This window comes from Armigeres subalbatus, chromosome 1, assembly GCF_024139115.2.
Source record: "Armigeres subalbatus isolate Guangzhou_Male chromosome 1, GZ_Asu_2, whole genome shotgun sequence".
NCBI classification, from domain to species: Eukaryota; Metazoa; Arthropoda; class Insecta; order Diptera; family Culicidae; genus Armigeres; species Armigeres subalbatus.
Genome location: NC_085139.1, coordinates 45,188,440 through 45,207,149, shown reverse-complemented (window position 1 = coordinate 45,207,149; position 18,710 = coordinate 45,188,440). Strand labels below are relative to the sequence as shown.

The 18,710-nt window shown below is 41.1% G+C and overlaps 1 protein-coding gene and 1 long non-coding RNA gene across 2 annotated transcripts in view; one reads left to right on the top strand and one right to left on the bottom strand.

The window, feature by feature from the left end:
• The window catches only part of LOC134225098 (putative uncharacterized protein DDB_G0277255), a 506,490-nt gene that overhangs the window by 49,500 nt on the left and 438,280 nt on the right, over positions 1 to 18,710 (bottom strand). The window lies entirely within an intron of this gene.
• Positions 3,048 to 3,825, top strand: LOC134225114 (uncharacterized). The gene is made up of 3 exons (XR_009983171.1): positions 3,048 to 3,336; positions 3,452 to 3,567; positions 3,634 to 3,825. It is a non-coding gene; the product is annotated as an uncharacterized LOC134225114 (long non-coding RNA).

The following is an 18,710-nucleotide window of genomic DNA, read 5'->3' as shown; positions in this document are numbered from 1 at the left end:
CGACATGTTTAAGAAGTTCTGGTTGAAGAAACCGATTAAAAGGTCTCGCTGGTAATAAGATTGTCAGTTATAAATATTAATGACGCACCGTGTCGGGTGGGGGAGGATCACGCATTACTCACCGACTGGAGGGCAATTTTCCACGCGATGAGAAATGGAACGAAGCGTGCACAAAGCAGGTCTTTATTCTTTAGTGCTGCGTACCTTGAAACGGTGATAAAATAACGAAAGTGTCATGGCAAGGTAACGTGATTCATTCATTTTTGTGAGATGCGCACCCCTAAAACAATTGGGATGCAGATGCTGCTGTTATTTGTACTACAGAGCGTAGAATACATAACGAATAGAACCAATGCGAATTATTAAAAACAGGTTTAATTACATAAATTACAATAATCTTGAATGTTGTCATCTTTCGCAGATAGAGCTATTAAATATTATTTTCGATTTCGTGAATAATTCAAACGTTACACATTTAACGTAACTGTCACAGTAAGTGTTGTATAGATTTGTGGGCCTATGGGAAATCAACTGTAAACAGCTCAACACATAGGTACATAAAATATTCGAATTAATAAGCCCCATTTCGACAACATAGTCTCATACAAATTCATTTCAACTGAAATTAACTTACAAGCTCGCTTACAAGTTCAATTTTACATTGCGCTTATTTCAATTCTCCAATCTGAGTTGTAAGTAAAAATAAACTTGAATTCACAAAATGATATCTGTCAGCTTTGTTTGACGTTTTCCTAATCGTAGTCAGCGTTGAGAAATATCATTTCGTTTACATGCAAGTTTACATGCCATTCACTATGTTCAAAAATTTTAAAAATCCTAGATTTTTAATGAACCTAAAATGCTTGAAGGATCTTATAACTTTGCCTAACAGATCTTTGTTCGAATTATTGAAAATCAATACTTAATGACATAACGACGTTTCATGCGAGATCTGAAGTCATGCCCGATTGAGCCAAATTTGACATATTTTTAAGTATTCGGTCCCAAACATTACCTAACAAAAAACCATTTTTCTGAAAGAAAAATTCAATATAAGATCCGATCTGGAAGCATCTTTATGCATTTTTTGGCCATTTGTGATTGAAATATATTTTGAGTCTATAGATCTATAGATTCAACTATCCGAACAAAATTTAATTTCGTACTCGGTGAAACTTCATTCAACAAAACCATCAGCCTTTTGGGTGTATTAGTTTTTCTGAAGCCAACGAAGCCGGTTCCTCTGTTTCAAGTTTGTCAGCAGAGTTGTACTTCACCAACAACGTCTCCAAAATATGGTTGGGCAATCTTATCTGTTCAATCACTTTCTCACATCACACTCGCTGACTGTCGATACACATTCCATCGAACTTAGAGTCGATAATCCAGAACAGTGGACATATACGTCTTGGCTGATGTCAATATGACAGTTTATTACTTAGTAGATCAGCCGATTACGACTAAAATAAAAACTCCTCCTAAAAAATAGGAAATTGCTAATAAAGAAATCAGGGTATGACCAATAAATAAGTATAAAACTTCCATAAATAATGCAAAATTTCCACAAACTATTAAGAATTTTCCACCCACAAAACAAAAATAAATTAGCACTTTCAAAAGCAAAAATTGCGATAATAAAGCAAGAATTTTCGAGTATGAATTCAGTGATGTGCTTTTATCTCACTTTCGGCAAACTGTGACGTCATTCGGACGGTCTTAGTGGCTGCCTAGTAGACTGGCTCAGGATACAAAAAGTTGTCCGATTCTACGGGGCACCCCCCAGTATTTTGCCTTTGGGTTAGAAAATCATTCTCTGGAAATTTCAGTGTGATCGGTTAATGCATAAGGTGGCGCAATTGATTTGAAGTTCATATGGGGGTTTCAGCCCAAATATATGGGAAATACACCTCTGTTACTATTTCGTACAGGAACTGCACGCGCGCCACAACACATATCGCAGCTTCCTTCGATCACATGCGCTTGTATTCAAGGCAATTAATGAATTTCAAAGTGCTCAACCCAACTCCAAATAAATCAGCCAAAAACTGATTTAAAGTTTATTTAGTAATAGTAGAATTTTATGTGGAATTGTTCATGGGCATGTTTACTTCATTTCCTGCAAATCTGGGCTCAATCGGGCTCTTCCATCCTATTTCCTGTACGAAATAGTAACAGAGGTGTATTTTCCCATATATTTCGGCTGAAACCCCCATATTAACTTCAAATCAATTGCGCCACCTTATGCATTAACCGATCAGACTGAAATTTCCAGAGAATGATTTTCTTACCTAAAGGCAAAATCCTGGAGGGTGCCCCATAGAATCCGACGACTTTTTTTCTCCCCATACTAGGCTGGGCCACTCTACTGCCTAGTTACAGAAGATAAGTATCCTTTTCTGTAGTGCTAGGTTCTCCATGACAGGTACAGCACACAACGAACTCTCTCCGTTAACATGAAGAAGACGCACGGTCGCCGTGATGATGCGTGAAAGGACTTGCACAATGGTGATGTAGTGAACTTTCTCATTAGTTTTGGTAGACGATTGGTGGAAATGAAAATAGTTATTCGGTGTTTCGTCGCGGTTTCTTTCTCGTCATGTGAGTTTTTGAATTGAAATCCGCTAGTGCTGGCTGGCGGCGCGTACGTCTTAAAATGGAGTTGGCCGGGAAAACAATTATTATGGACGAATGTTGAATGGAACGATCGATCTTCGTCTCTGCTGTGTTTATATATACAAAGAATTGATCAATTTGACGAGGAAAGATGAAAAATTGTTCAAATGCAACAGCTTCATGAGTTCTGAACTGAAATCGATCTAGAATGCGACCACATAACATATGTGTAACTCGGGTAGCAAAAGTTGTACCCTTATAACAGATTGAATGTGTTATATGGAACATCGAAACGTCAAAAGATATAGTATAACACACTGTAAACCTGACAATACTCTTTAAAGAGTAAAAATCACCCCTTTTTTGGCGAGGTATGAACCTGTCAAAATAATGGGTAATTTATTTTTTCATATAATGCGTATTTTATGCCCATTTATAAGCTCCGAGTTTTTACTCATTAATGAGTGAAAAACAAGTTGAACTTTTTAACAAATGATTGTTGCGCCTGTCGTCGTCGGCTTTCGGTGTCAAAAAACAAAGCAAAATAATGTTGCTTCCGGCGAGGCTCCCGGTACCGCGCATCAACTGACTTCGCGAATCAGCCTTTGTTGGGGACGATCCAATACATCAATCCATCATTCCTGCAACACCATCATCAAAACTTCTTCGAAATCTACGAGTTCCTTCGGAAGCTGGGAAAACGTTTGGCAGCTGATTGATACGGTACGATGAGGATATCCTTCAACAAAACTGTTACAGAAATGACAATCTGTTTTTTCGTTCTTCCAGCAGTTTCGAACTACCTATTTCGGTAATTAATGTTTTGTTTTTGTTACAGAATCGGTGGTAAAAGGTGTGACACAGCAGGTGATCAACACGCTGAATTTCGTTCCCCGTGGCGGGGCGGATAAATGGCAATGAGAGCTCGATCGGAATTTACTAATAAAAGCTTAGGTGAGTTGGTTATATTTTCCTCGAATGTTCAATAATAGCATATTCTCTTTCCGAATCAATATATAGGGAGCTCCAAGCCGGATCTTCAACAAAGAAGTTGGCAAAAGGATTCGAGGAACATCCGATGAACGTACTGGATCAAAAAGGAGCGACACTCTGTCGACTCTGGCAATCGACGATATGAAATCGGCAAATCCTCCCTTTTGTGAGATTCAACGGATGGGGACCGTCTGTCTTCCCTATTACGCATACTAGGAACGTTGTCAGAGACGGTTGTCGCAAATTTGGAACATCGTCGATCATATGGAATTAGTTTTAGACACAGTCGCTGTTGATGTTCCCTCTTGTGTAACCTGCTGAGCCCGATGCGAACCGATAAGGAAGACTTAAGACTTAAAGCAGGTTTAGTTTTTACCAGGCCTATGCTAAGAGCTCATGTTTAGCGTAGCCAACACCAACACCAACGCCGAGCAACGTACGTCAAATCTAAAAAAGCTTAACATAATAAAACATCCAAATTCAGCTTTCTTCAATATGTAACTTTAATCGGGAATATTCATTAAATATGACTAATGAATATAATTGATTCAAAACTTATCTACATGATCAATTTTGATTTTACTTACATGGAGAACAACAGTTTTTCTTTTATTTCACCGTGAAAAGCTTGAGCAGAATTTAAAAATAAATCCTGCTCTTTTATTGTTGGGGATATTTTTGATTATCAAGCTACAATCATTGGTGTTGTTGTCGATTGTTGACATCTCATGGAACTGACAGCGGTCTATCTGCGCACTGTGCCCGGGACATGGTGGCTATTTTTAGGCTAAGGGAGTTAGATAGGGATGTCTATGGCCTGGTTTTTACTATAAAAGAAAATTGCTTGTCAACTATTTGTTTTGATATTACAAAATAAAGAACAATTTTCTATTCTTTCATTATTTATATTACTCGCAATTGTGTCTTTTGTTTTAATAAATTACTAAAATTCGAATGCCTTTCTAAAATTAAAGAAGAGTAAAAAATACCCATTACGTAAAAAATACCCATTAGCAGACTGGCTCACCGGTTACGCGCCGGGTCCCATGCGCTGAGTTGTGCGCCATGCAAAAAGTAAATAAACCAATGTCAAACCGATGCGAGCTTTTGGTGAGCTTTTTCACATTCGCTTCTAAGGTATGCAACATATTGTCGTCCCTTTACGGAAAGATATTTTTCATTGGAATTGTTCGAGTTTTAGTAGTTTTTTGCTTTTCTTCCGCCTCCGTTGAGTTTGGTATATTGTTTAGTGGTGCAATTGGGCTTAATTTGTTATGTAATATTCTAATCTTGAGTTGTGTAAGTACCACAATATGATAAGATACCTTAGCGGCGCACAACTAAGCGAGGCAGAGGTGAATGAGCAAAATTCTATAATATCTCGAGAACCACAATAAATGACTTGAAGTTATCGAACGTCTACTGTAGTACTAAACTCGTCTTATGACAGGTAAAGACATTCCACAAAGACGGCTTAATAATTTTCTTATTGTTTTACAGTTTTGTAATCCAATTCTTCCATATTGATGGTTTAAGGTCACTCCTGACGGAATCCAAGTTTCAAAGTGCTCGTGTTTTCGGGGGTGCACCACTCGATACGGAAGCAACGCACAGCTGTCATTTTTGTTGATTTAGTTTTGCTGCGTCGCAGCATGCGTGAAAAAATAAAAAAGACAGTTGTGCGTTGCTTCCGAATCGAGTGGTGTGCCCCGAAAACGCGAGCACTTTGAAACTTAGATTCCATCAGGAGTGACCTTAAAGTGCTTATGTTGATGTAAATAATATCTCTGAATAATAAAAATTAAATCGTATCCGCATAACTCGAAAACGGCTGGATGGATTTTCTTCATTCCTTCAGCAGATTCGTTGTCGTTTCCGACTGGCTTATATGATATATCCTCATGCGAAAATAATGAGATTCGTAGGGAAATTTCACATGGGCAGTTCACAACGCTCACTTTCGCCTACTATGGAGTAGAAAAGTAAGCCGCAATGCAACTCTAAATAGTCAACCATTGCAAGCCGAATATACATTGCACTTGCCACGAGTTCATGCGGAATTTATTGGCATTTTTGAATGCAACTCTAAATAGTCAACCATTGCAAGCCGAATATACATTGCACTTGCCACGAGTTCATGCGGAATTTATTGGCATTTTTGAATAAGGTGGCAGGAGAAAGCAATTGATGGAATTTTATTTTGATGTAGGAAACTATCTTTTCGTTTATTTATAGTTCTAGCAATTACTGCTAGAATATCAAGATGGAGATATAGGATATAAATGGAAACGACATGGCGTATGAGGCAGAAGCGGTAACAATATGACTACCAAGCCCACTAGATACAGAAGAAGAAGATGCACATAGTAAAAAACTATCTGTTATAAAAATCTAAAATCTTTCTTTCTGCATAACTATGCGAAAAATGTCAAATAAAAGAATCGAATTTCTGGGTTACTGTGATGATCCCTTCAAAGAGCTTTCCAAGGATTTTCTATTCCACATCTCGATATTTCCATGAATCAACTATTCCTTTCAATATTGACTCATGAAGGTCAGTCACAATCAGGCTTGTAAAATGTCATCTGCATGTCATTTGACTAATTTGGTCATAACTTTCTTCATAAGCCAAATTTATTCCATAATTTTAGATGTACTCATAACGCTTGAGTAGGGCTATATTTTTGTCCAAAGGTACATTGCTCTAAATATTACATATGAGGCTGGATAGTGAAAACTCTCCAAAATGTCACGTGTCATTTGACATAATGTCATTTGAATGACATTTTGCCTCCCACGCCTCAGTTTACAAATTTACAGTAATGTCTTGTTAGACAAAGTTGTAGGGACATTCAAGCGCTATAAGTTCGTCATACCTCAGGAATGATGGCTACCTTCAGAAAAAAGTTCTGGGAAAATTATACAACCGAATGCAAATGACATTTTACAACACTGGTCACAATCATTATAAAATTATATGATTATTATAAAATTGATAAAAACATAATTATAAGATTATTCTTTTGAAACTCTGTAATTAACTATGAAATATTTTGAACATGAAACTTCGATTTATCACACTACAATAACACCAAGCTTTAGAATGAAGTATTGCAATATTGGATCACAATATCAGTGTTTTGCTGTTTGAACAATAAATGTAATCAATATTTCCCCTTATCGGTACAAATTTGGAAACATTATTACCAGGATATTATCAAGCAATTTGTCAAGTTATTCAAATTAACCTAATGCTTAGTTAAAGCGTACTAAGTAAATTAGTGTTGAAACAGCTTTTCAATTCTCAAAATGGTCAGTAACATCGTTAATATAGTTCATTATTATTCCAAACTAAAACACCTCGTGACGCCGTCCCGCGAGTTTGCTTTCGTATATTTGGTTAATGATTTAGGTTAGAGGATATACATATATTCAACATTGCAACATTGCAGAATAAAAGTATTAACAAGAATGACATCTAGTCAATAATAAAACTTTATTTTGAAAACTGTTTGGTTTTTTTTTCTCATTTCATTTCGCAACTCATTTTTGAAACTTGAAAACCAACATTGGTGTACTCCTCGCCATCCTTTTGGAAAAACCGAAAACTGCATATTTACAGATTAGTTTCTAATGTAGTACAGTTTTAAACGACATCTTAATTAACACTTTTTGAAAGAACTGCAATTTTCTTCAATTCATACACAAACTTATTGAACCGGTTTTAGGATCATTTCATTTTCGATACTAGTAATCGGTAGAAAAAAAATATTGTTACAAAATCGCCTGAAAATAGCTGTTTTAGATAAAGAAAATATTGATATTGATTTTATATCTTGTCCATTGTTGTGAGAAGCGCAAAAGAGATTTGTTATCGGACATTATCTCCCATATCTCGATAATGTTTAAAATATATGCATGCTAAAACTGAATTTCTCCACACATGAGTTGTCTATCCTGACCTTTGTACTCTTTGAAACAAAGTGTTCTAATTTTCTGATCATATGGTATTTGTTTACATTTGAGAATGACAGAACGATGTTCCCGACGCTCGTTATAACAGTTTTGGCCCACCGAAAGGGGGTCAACTTTTTGATGTGGATTTCGTTCGAAGATCCACTTATGTTATGTGTCCTGACCCTGGTTGGTACCGTGGTCCCCGACCACGATCGACTTTGGTTGGGCGAGAGTGCAATCGATCGTGTTGATGCTGATCACGCCAGTTAGTATGGGAGAACGCGAAGTGATTAAACTAATGTCTGCATCGAAGAGCACAACATTACTTAGTGCCGAATCGATCGTGTTTATTTATTTATTTGTCCACCGTCTTCAACATATAATTGTTGCACAGACTGTTACTTAAAGTAGTAACCTTAACCTATTTTTAAACGTAGTCGTACTAATATTAAAATCGAAACAGTCGCTCACGTCATTAAAATGTCTGCAGCAACTAAGCAATGGATTATGATGGCCATATAAGGTACGACGTGAGGGGATATAGAGCAGTGCGCGGCGTCATAGAGAACGGTGTAAAGCGTAAAAATTTACTTGTCTCAATAAGTTTTCACAGTCAATCATATTCCTCACCAAAACAGAAAACCCTCTGTAGAAATACACGCCTCGATGTGAGGGTACTGAGTCCCATCAACTTGCACCGGTTTTCATACGGAGTGAGTCTAACCCGATCATTCCACGGCAAGTTTCTTAAAGCATACCGGACGAACGATCGTTGTACTCGCTCGATGCGGTCCTCCTGCGTCCGGTGATACGGTGCCCAAACTTGCACCGCGTATTCTAGCACCCTTCGGACTATGGTGCAATATGCCGACTTGAGAGCGTGAATGTCGGTAAACGATTTAGCAATCCTCTTTGTCATCCCGAGTAACGCAAAAGCCTCTTGTCGACCTCTTGATTTTGTCCATTTTACTCTTCAAACTGCTCACAGAAGACTTCAGATTAGTTGTTGTGGACCTGCATTTCACAAACCCATGCTGGTGCACGGAAATAACTGAACTTACGGCTCTATACAAAGTATCGTGGGCAAAATACTCAAGCACTTTAGAAAAGCATTTTAGAATCGAAATTCCACGATAGTTTCCTGCGTCGTATAAGGTGCCCGATTTATGAATTGGAGTGATTGATACTACCTTCCATAACTCTGAAAATACTCCGGTAGAGACTGAGATTATAGATGCTGGCAAAGGAAGTACTTCAGCGCATTGCTTGATGAATAACGGTGGAATGCCATCCGGACCAGGACCCTTAGTAGCATCCAAATCTGAAAACCGCCTAAACACGTCTTCCACCGACACTTCAATGAGAGGCATATGTAGATCATATTCCATTATTCTGTCAAGCCCCCCATTTGTCACCGATGGTTGATTATTGTTATAAACACCTTTGAAAAATTCAGCCAACGGGTTGACTGATTCTTCGGCAGAGCTGGCGATTGCATTTTGGAATCGTATTTCTCGCGGCACATCGTTAGATTTTCGACGCCTTTTCACGTAAGTCCAGAAACCCACAGGATCATTTTTAGCATTACGTTCCAGACTGACGATATACTCACGAAAAGCATTATTTTGCAGATCCGAATACTTTTGTTCCAACATTTGAAGCGCTAGCATGTTTTCATCACTTCGATGCTTGAAATAACGCTTCCGCACCTTGCGTAACCTGTTCCTGAGGGTGCGGAGATTGCTGTTCCACCACGGATTTTCTTTCGCGGCACATGCTCCTGAAGAATGCGGTAAATTACATCGTAGAATTTGCAGACAGCATCATCAACAGAACACTCATGAAGTATCGAGTTTCAGTTTCAGCTAGACTTCTACAATCAGCACTTACATCATACTGTCGGAAGTCAAATTGGCAAATTTCAATGTCAAGAATGTAGAAGCTTATTAAAGTACATTGATTTTGCGTTGCGTTGGATTGATTTGAAACACAGTCTTCGTCTTCTTGTTTTCAAATAACTTCGTTTACAATAAATATTTAGTGGTTTATCAAGGTGGATCATGAATTACCTTCTAAACTACCCAATGATTCCTTTCCCGCAGCGCTCACGGAGATGCAGAGCATTCCTCGGTCTATCATAACAATATTGTTAATGTTAAATTAATGTTAAACTAATTTTCCTCTCCTTATCCTAAATTGACTGTAAGGGCGTGACCGGCATTGTTATTGGTCATGAATTTGAAACTCCGAAGCAAGTATACAATAACTTGTTTGTATCCCAATAAAATTATTTAATTGGTGAGCTGTGCATATTTGCTGTTTCTTGACCAATCATTATTAGCAACTAGGATATATACAGTTAACCAAACTAAGCTCTTCTCAGACTATTTGCACAATATGTGAGGAACATTGCAAAGTTGTGGGCATTTCTAGTTCTTCGCATGGAATTTGCAAAAAAAAATCCAGAACGAGTTGAAAGATCATTAAAATTGTTGAAAGTTCTTAACGTATGCTTGCTTTCAGCTCGTACTGACCATAACAGCTGTTCTCATATACACACACACACAGACAATAGCTCAGTTTGTCGAGCTGATTGTATATACGATACGACTATGGGTCTGTAAAATACAATCTGAAATACACATCTTTGTGCATTTTAGAAAAGTGCACAGGATTCTTCTAGTGAGTAAATGTATGCTATATATGCAGTCGTTCAATAGATCGAGAAGTCCGTCTGCCTTCGTTTATAATATGTCTGCCGCCAGTATCACAAGAGTCAGCCTTGGCGTCCAGCTAGATTCCAGGCTCAACTTCAATTTGCACATAACTACAACAAACGTATGCAATGCTTGGATTTATGAAACGAAACGCTCAGGAGTTATTCATTTGTCATCTCCGGCTAGCAGGAGAACCCTTTCCAACGGTTGTTCGTGTTCGATATCCTGTACCACAACATTGACTGTCCGACGCTGCTGAGTAATGTCAACATCAACGTTCCTGCGAGATCAACCCGCCATTCCTACGTCTTCCAGATCACCGCACCGTTTTTGGACAAAATAACTCGTTTGATATTTGTTGTCGACGTTTAAATGAAGTAAATTTTGATTATAATTTGACCAAGTGTGAGTTTAAAAGTAGTATAATTAGCTAGCAATATCGGTCTGTACGATTAGTTCGAAGACAAGTGAGTAAATAAACAAATAAATAAAATGAGTAGACGAAGTATGAGAAGGAATAAATTTTGGCTGTTACGCCCGTTGGTCTAGTAATAAATTCTTTATACGCCTGGCAGATGTGGATACATAATTGAGTATCCCACTAAATAAAAAATAAAATCTGTGCGTTCATTTTCTTATTTTGACTTAGCTCAATGCTATAAAAACACGCTGACAAGACAATATGAAGTATGCTTCAGCATAATCACATAATTTTTAAGTGAACCTAATATTTTGAACGAATTTTTAATCCGTATATGAAAAGTCTCACAATTCCTATATTTTTACATACGTACTGACATAAAACTAAACTAATATAAAATTGATCAGATTCGGGAGCACACGCTCCTCGATGAATTCCTTTTGAAGCGGCACAAATGCTGGGCTATTGTCTTATCGCTCATGGTACAAAAACGATTATCACAATTATTAAAACTCTGTTATTATAATGTTATTATAACTCTTTTTTCGCAAAATAGTTATTTGATTTCGAAAAAGTGAAATCAGAATTTCGTTAAACCAATTTAATAAAAATTCCGAGGGAAAAAATTAAAATTTCGTTTCGTAAAATTTAGAATTAAATTATCCTTGATTTCGTATCGTTTCGAAATCTCGAAAGTAAATCTATGTTTCGTTTCGTTTCGATCCGAATCAACATACACCCGGTTCTTTTTTTACACGGGTGGGTTTTAGTTGATTACGACCTTTGGCGTTGATGAAACTATGAGTTAATTCCATGAAAAAAATCACAAAAAATCAAAGAAAATTCAGGTGGTATTTAAAAAGCTGTGAAAAATTAGGTTAACCGGGAAATTAAAGAATACCAACCGTGTAAAAAAGAATACCAACCGTGTACTTACCGGTAATACCGGTATTAGCGTCAACTTTGAGTACCGTAACTACCGGTTTTAGAGACGGAAAATACCGGAATTTTTGGTATTTCTAATTTTGCTGTTGGTATAAAAAATCTCGAAAAGCTTTCAGTTAAGCTAAAGTTTCACCGTGCCACAAACATCCGCGCATGTTCTCTTCCGGTGATCACATGTGAAAATTTGTTTGCTGCAAATTTTTTTTTTATTATCGGACTAAGGCCGGAATGGCCTGTGCTGCACATAAAAGTCTTCTTCATTCAGCTCGGTCCATGGCTGCACTTCGCCAACCACGCAGTCTGCGTAGGGTCCGCAAATCGTCCTCCACCATTTTCACCGGATTACTATCCGACATTCTGGCTACGTGCCCGGCACACCGCAGTCTTCCGATTTTCGCGGTGTGAACGATGGATGGTTTTCCCAACAGCTGATGCAACTCGTGGTTCATTCGCCTCCTCCACGTACCATCCGCCATCTGCACCCCACCATAGATGGTACGCAGCACTTTCCTTTCAAAAACTCCCAGTGCGCGTTAGTCCTCCACGAGCATCGTCCAGGTCTCGTGTCCGTAGAGAACTACCGGTCTTATAAGCGTTTTGTAGATAGTCAGTTTGGTACGGCGGCGAACTCTATTCTTACGGAGTCCAAAGTACGTACGATTTCCAGCCACTATGCGCCTCCGAATTTCTCTGCTGGTGTCGTTATCGGCGGTCACCAGTGAGCCCAAGTACACGAATTCTTCAACCACCTCGATTTCGTCACCACCGATAGAAACTCGTGGTGGGTGGCTTACATTGACCTCTCTTGAGCCTCTTCCTATCATGTACTTCGTCTTGGACGGGTTGATGACTAGTCCAATCCGTTTATCTTCGCTTTTCAGTTTGATGTAGGCTTCCTCCATCCGCTCAAAGTTACGTGCCATGATATCAATATCGTCGGCGAAACCAAATAACTGGACGGACTTCGTGAAAATCGTACCACTCGTGTCAATCCATTTTCATTTATTCATTTTTCATTTATTTAGTTAACATCTAAACAGATAACACTGAATCAACAATTTGACGCCACAATGCACGGTTCGAGGCCGCATCTCTCCATCCTCGGATACGCCCCACGCTCGCCAAGTCGTTCTGCACCTGGTCTGCCCATCTCGCTCGCTGCGCTCCACGCCGTCTCGTACCTGCCGGATCGGAAGCGAACACCATCTTTGCAGGGTTGCTGTCCGGCATTCTTGCAACATGTCCTGCCCATCGTACCCTTCCGGCTTTAGCTACCTTCTGGATACTGGGTTCGCCGTAGATCTGAGCGAGCTCGTGGTTCATTCTTCGCCGCCACACACCGTCTTCTTGCACGACGCCAAAGATGGTCCTAAGCACCCGTCTCTCGAATACTCTGAGTGCTTGCAAGTCCTCCTCGAGCATTGTCCTTGTTTCGTGTCCGTAGAGGACTACCGGTCTTATTAACGTCTTGTACATGACACATTTGGTGCGGTGGCGAATCTTTTTCGACCGCAGTTTCTTCTGGAGCCCGTAGTAGGCCCGACTTCCACAGATGATGCGCCTTCGTATTTCACGACTAACGTTGTTGTCAGCCGTTAGCAAGGATCCGAGGTAGACGAATTCCTCGACCAACTCGAAGGTATCCCCGTCTATCGTAACACTGCTTCCCAGGCGGGCCCTGTCGCGCTCGGTTCCGCCCACAAGCATGTACTTTGTCTTTGACGCATTCACCACCAGTCCAACTTTTGTTACTTCACGTTTCAGGCGGGTGTACAGTTCTGCCACCTTTGCAAATGTTCGGCCGACAATGTCCATGTCATCCGCGAAGCAAATAAATTGACTGGATCTGTTGAAAATCGTACCCCGGCTGTTACACCCGGCTCTCCGCATGACACCTTCTAGCGCAATGTTGAACAACAGGCACGAAAGTCCATCACCTTGTCTCGTGTCAATCCCTGCCCTTCGTATTACTCCCTCCAAAGCGATGTTGAATAGCAGACACGAGAGACCACCACCTTGCCGTAATGCCGTAACCCTCTACGCGTTTCGAAGGGACTCGAGAATGCTCCTGAAACTCGAACTACGCACATCACCCGATCCATCGTCGCCTTGATCAACCGTATCAGTTTATCCGGAAATCCGTTTTCGTGCATTAGCTGCCATAGCTGGTCCCGATCGATTGTATCATATGCGGCTTTGAAGTCGATAAATAGATGATGTGTGGGCACGTTGTATTCGCGGCATTTCTGCAATACCTGACGTATGGCGAACACCTGGTCTATGGTAGAGCGTTCACCCATAAATCCCGCCTGGTACTGCCCCACGAACTCTCTTGCAATTGGTGTTAGTCGGCGGCATAAAATTTGGGAGAGTACCTTGTAGGCGGCGTTCAGCAATGTGATTGCGCGGTAGCTGCTACAATCCAACTTATCGCCCTTTTTGTAGATGGGACACACGACACCTTCCATCCACTCCTGCGGCAGAACCCCATCCTTCCAAACCTTGGTAATCACCCAGTGCAGCGCTCTAGCCAGTGCTTCACCACCGTGTTTAAACAGCTCTCCTGGTAGTTGGTCAACTCCAGGGGCTTTGTTGATTTTCAGCCGGCCGTTCTCCTCCTGGATTTCCTGGAGATTCGGAGCCGGAAGTCGCATGTCCTGCGCGCGTGCTCCTAGGTTCATTACCATACCGCCACCGTTGTCTGCCACATCGCCATTCAGGTGCTCTTCGTAGTGCTGCCGCCACCTTTGGATCACCTCACGCTCGTTTGTAAGAAGGTTCTCGTTAATGTCCTTACACATATCGGGCTGTGGCACGTTGCCCTTACGTGAACGGTTCAACTTGTCATAGAACTTTCGGGCGTTATTAGCGCGGTACAGTTCCTCCGTCTCTTCACGGTCTCGATCTTCCTGCTGGCGCTTTTTCCTCCGGAAAATCGAGTTTTGTCTGTTCCGCGCCCGTTTATATCCTGCCTCGTTAGCCCTCGTGCGGTGTTGCAGCAATCTCGCCCATGCTGCATTCTTCTCCTCAACTAACTGCTCACATTCGCCGTCATACCAGTCGTTTCTCTGATCCGGAGCCACCGTGCCTAGTGCAGCGGTTGCGGTGCTTCCAATGGCGGATCGAATATCTCTCCAGCCATCTTCAAGAGATGCTGCGCCTAGCTGCTCTTCCGTTGGGAGTGCCACTTCCAGCTGCTGCGCGTAGTCTTGGGCTAGTCTACCGTCTTGTTGTCGCCCAATGTTTAACCGCGGCGGACGACTCCGACGCGTGTTGATCACCGCGAGAGTTTTGAGCGCAGACATACTGCAACGAGGTAGTGGTCGGATTTAATATTCGCACTGCGGTAAGTGCGGACGTTCGTGATGTCGGAGAAGAAATTACCGTCGATTAGAACGTGGTCGATTTGGTTTTCCGTTACTTGATTAGGTGATTTCCATGTGGCCTTGTGGATATTCTTGCGGGGGAAGAAATATGTCCGTTCTGAATTTGGAAAAGAGCTTGCATTGGTGGCTGACACCAAGCCACGCCAGAATAGCATGTTATCCATGCTAGAATGGTTATACGAGTTTTAGGGGGCCGTTCAAAAAACTTTGATTGATTTGAAGCTGCAATCCAAACTTATCTTCTGTGGTTATGACTTTTGTTTTCGGTAGGTGAAATAATTCAAGCCCTCAAACTTGTTCAAGCTGCTGTGGATCTACTCCACGTAGCAATTGTAAAGTAAAGCCACAGAAATTGTCGCCGTTGCGATGCTCTCAAAGAATAGATCCAAGAAATGATAAGAAAACGCTGATTTGTTTGCTTTTCTGAATTATCCTGCCGGAAAATAATTGTTCAGACATGATTTTGGCAATTTCTTCAAGACATTGATCTTTAATTAAGCAAGTGGACGAGATTTTGAAGCGTCTAACTATTGATGCAGGGCCGGGCCCTCAGTGCGAAATATCAATGGGTTTACGAACTCGTATCCAATGTATACCAGTCAGCAGCTTGACAGTCACGAATGTGGTCCACAAACTGTGCTGGCTCTACGAGCAAGCCGCCTGGGGTGACTTCCAAAACAAAATCGAACGCGGACTATAGACGAGAAGCCACCTTCCACCTTGAGCCGTTGGATGTTATAATCCGGGCAGCTAATAGTACTATTCCGAAAACCAGCCCAAACCCGGGATGAAAAGCCCTCCATAGATGGAGTGAAACCACAAGGAAAGCGGTCAACTGTAGGCGCTAGGCGCTCCCGCGCTCTGAAAAGGGGAAAAGGGGCACCTAGCGCCAGAAAGCTCCGAACTGGCTAACCTTCTCTCGGCGTACCAGGCCACTCTGAATGACTGCCGCCAAATTATCCGTGAGGCGAAGGATAAACCCTGGGTCACCTTCCTGGATGGCATCTACATCGAACCATTTCCAAACTCGATCTTCATACGGGAAGCATCCAGATCCCTTTCGCAAAAAAACATAGTTATCATGCCTCCGTTTTTCCCTGAATAAACTGGAATTCGCCTTGCTTAAAGGCAAGGGTAATTCTGCGGAACCGGACGAAATCGGATATCCTATGCTGAAGCGTGTGCCAACTAGCGGAAGTCGCGTCTGCCAACTGCCGAAAAGTCGCTGCTCTCATAGCGATGCCGGGAGGTATCAACCGATCGCCCTCACGAACGTCACTGCGAAGGTTATGGAGCGAATGGTCAGCAGACGGCTTTTTTAGAGTTTTTTTTTAAACAATCAGCGGTTTCGATAACAGGCAGTATGCACCAGTACGTATTTTGCGTCCCTGGGCCAGATTCTGAATGACGATAGGAGCACGGAGAACCACGTAGAACTTGTCTCCCTTGATATACTACCCATAAATGTGTAACAGTCCCATGTAGATAGGAAATCAAGCAAACATGGGACTGTTATGAATTTATGGGCAGTATATCCAAGGACCACAATAGAACATGGACTTCATGAATACTGGAGAAACAGAAACTTTAGGGGACCTACGGGAACCTCCTTCAAGTCACTAAGAACTTTTTGCTCCTTTCGAGTGCAACTCGCACACTTAAAAGGGGCAGCAGGGACTATGTCCAAGGGCATGACGACCCCTCCCCATGGCCACTGCGAGTTAGGGGCCTGTCTAGGATGTGGTGGGGTTTGACAGTGGGCTCTGTTGAACCTCTGCAAAAAGCTGCATGTGTCTATAGGCAGACCCTATCAAACCCAGTCAACACATGGAAGTATATGGTGTCGTGTAGGCTGTTGAAGTGGAGGCGATGTAGGTGCTTCTCCATACAACATGTATGCATATCGTGTATCTATATCGTCTCCAATTTAGCATCTTGTATTGCACCATGTACGACTTTATATTGACTGAAAAGCGACCGTGTGCCGCTCAAAGCGCACAAGCCCATCAGGATTAATACCAGTGAGATCCTGATTACGGTATACTGGTCACGGCAAGCGACAAACACACGCGCGAAAGTAATTCAAAATAAACGACATGTAAAATAAACGTAAATTAACAAAATATGTCTGGCTGAACATTCTTATTTAACGTCAAATAGAGATAACATAATTAGCTTTCCAATTACTATCAATTTGGTTGAACAGCCGTGATTATTACTTTATTTTCAATTTAAATCCCGTTTCTTTTTTACTTTTCTTGCGTTGAAGAAATGATGCCGCGGGCGCCTCATCCGAAATTCAAATAAACAATCGCTCATTTTGAGCGATTGATTGTTTATTCTCGCGAAGGATAAACAATTGAACAAATCAAGAAAATGCTAATACTGTAGTATAGAAGTTGCATAGTCACATCACTTTCCATAGTGAATCCCGATCTATGTTACTGATTACCCCACCCAACTAACACAACTTCCTTCCCGTGGTAATTGTGGAGATGCAGAGGTATTCTCGGTCTCTAGTAGCAACAATAACCTCACCTAACATTCCCTCCCTTCCCCAACTGACTGTAAGGACTTGGCCGGCGCCGTTATTGATCAACATTTGAGAGCTGCTGAAACGTGCACTTCGAGAATAGATGGTAAACCCCAACCACTATTCACTTGGATCGTAGTGCAATTTGCACCAGTTCTGATCAATCACGGAGTAGCAACCATTGATATGTACAGTCAGTCTAAGCTAAGCTAAGCTAAGCTTTCGAGTGCAACTCGCACACTTAAAATTCAAAATTTTACGATTGCCGAGAATCCAACAGCCGGGATCTCGACAATAATTTCGACGAATCTCGGTAAATTTTACCGAGATCTCGGTATGAAGTCAACTTTGCCGAGTTTCGGTAAAATTATGATGAAATTTCGGTAAAAGAATCGCCAAATTTCGGAAAAAAAAATCGGATCACACACATCCAAAATTGGCGGAGGCGGAGGTCCCCAGGGTTCGGTTATTGCTGTCACCCTCTCCTTGGTGGCCATGGAGAAAGTTTTTGTCAACCTCCCCGAAAAAAATCATTCAAGTCTATGCTGATGATGTCCTTTTGATTGCGGTTGGCTAGCATCCAAAGGCACATCTCGATATTCTTGTTCCACCTCGAGTATACCTAAAGGATAAATCGTTTTCGAGATCGAAACGAAAGCCTTACTGGCACAACACATTTGACTCGATAGAATTTTGGTCGAATCGAGATACACAATGCCACCCCAGGTATTATGGTCAGGATTTGCAAAATACGATATTAGGCAATTTTAAACCCACCTCTCTTCTTCTCCTAACACTTCTTGTACTGATGATTTATGTTATTTGTATGTACCGTGACATTTCGACTGACCCTCTGCCTCCTCTTATAGCGTTACGGAATTGTTAAACAGCCCCTTATGGTTAAAAATGCTCATTGTTCAAAACAAAAAGGATATTTTAGGACCACCATTTTATACAATAGAAAGCTGATCCGAGAAGAGTTTTCTACAATACACAATCAACTGGCGATGACAGAAAGATCAATCGCAGCGATGGCTTTACGTTGTTCAACGTTTACCTTGCTGTCATGTCACACAAATTGTTCTTCAGGCTGTGCTAAGCCATTCTGGAATTTGACTAAAATTTTTAAATCCAAGCCTCGGTAT